Source organism: Elephantulus edwardii, unplaced genomic scaffold (genome assembly GCF_000299155.1).
Source record: "Elephantulus edwardii isolate Elephantulus edwardi_28Jun2011 unplaced genomic scaffold, EleEdw1.0 scaffold00171, whole genome shotgun sequence".
Classification (NCBI taxonomy): Eukaryota; Metazoa; Chordata; class Mammalia; order Macroscelidea; family Macroscelididae; genus Elephantulus; species Elephantulus edwardii.
In genome coordinates this window covers 298,330-300,076 of record NW_006399921.1, presented here as the reverse complement: position 1 = coordinate 300,076, position 1,747 = coordinate 298,330, and positions in this window count along the sequence as shown.

Genomic DNA, 1,747 nt, shown 5'->3' with positions numbered 1-1,747 from the left:
GGAACAATGCATGGTTTAAAATCAGGAACAGTACACATCAGGGTGGTATCCTTTCTCCACATGTCTTTAATCTTTATGTTGAACAAATAGCTTGAGAGGCTGATCTATGTGAAGAAGAATGTGACATCAGGACTGAAGAACTCATCAACAACTTTATGGAATTGACACATCTTGCTTGCAGAAAATGAAGACTTGAAGCTGTTATAGTGAAAGATCAAAGGCTATATAGCCTTTATTATTGATTACATCTCAATATAAAAAAACCCCAACACATGAAAATTTTCACCACTGAACCAGTAGATAATATTATGATAAATGGCCAAAAAGATTCAATTTGTCAAGAATTTAATTTTGTTGAATCCACAATTAACTTCCATGGTAGCAATAGTCAAGAAAACAAAAGATGTGTTGCATTGGTGAAATCTGCTGTCAAGAATCTCTCCAAAATTATAAAGAACAAGATGCTATTTTAAAGACTAAGGAGTATTTGATCCAAACTATCGTATATGCATCTGAAAGGCAGACAATAAATAAGGAAGACCAAAGAAGAATGGATGTCATTGAATTGTGGTGTTGATAAAGAGTATTGGATATACCATCAACTGCCAAAGGACTAACAAGCATGAAGGAAGTGCATACACAGTGTTCCTTAGAGGCAAGAATGGTGAAACTATGTCCTACCTACTGTGGACACATTTTCAGGAGAAACCAGTCCTTGTAGAGAGACACCATGCTCAGTCAATATCATGAACATTTCCTCATGTGTTGGCTGCTCATGGACTCTGGCCATTATGTATGAGGTCATTTGTGATTTTATTGTCCAAATGTTGACATTTTCCACAAATTTAAGAGTCATTTTCTTGTCTGAAATATCATTGACAATATTTTTCCCCCTGAGAGTGTAGGCTTTACTATTTGGGTACAGGGTTTAGAAGAGGTCATGGCACTAGGGACATTATTGCCAGTGTCAGATGGATCTTGGCAGAAAGCAGAGAATACCAGAAGAATGTATATCTGTGTTTCATTGACTATGCAAAGGTATTTGACTGTGTGGATCATAATAAATTGTGGCTAACCTTGAGGAAAATGGGAATCTGGGAGCACTTGATCATGCTTATATGAAACCTATGATTGCACCAAGAAGCAGTTCTCAGAACAGAGCAAGGAAACACTGCATGGTTCAAAATCAGAAAAGGAATATGTCAGGGATGCATCCTGTCCCCATACCTTTTCAAACTGTATGCAGAACAGATCATTCAGGAAGCAGGGCTTTATGAGGAGGAGTGTGGCACCAGAATTGGAATAAGATTCGTCAACAACCTACGTTACGCAGATGACTCAACCTTGTTGGCTGAAACTGAGGAGGACCTAAAGCACTTGCTACAAAAGGTCAAGGATTTTAGTCTGCACTGTGGATTGAAGCTCAACATTAGGGAGACAAAGACTCTCACCACAGCACCATAATAGATGGAGAAGAGATTGAGGTTGTTAACAATTACAGCTTGCTCGGAACCACAATCAACACTCTTAATAACAGCAGTCAGGAAATAAAAAAACCAAACTGTATTGGTAAAATCTGCTGTCATGGACCTCTCCAGAGTGCTGAAGAGCAATGATGTCATTTTAAATATAAAGGTGCGCCTAAGCAGAACCATGCAGGCAAGAAGGGAATGGAAGGACATATATCAAACACTCAAAGAATACAACTGTCAACCAAGAATACTGTACCCAGCAAAATTATCCATCA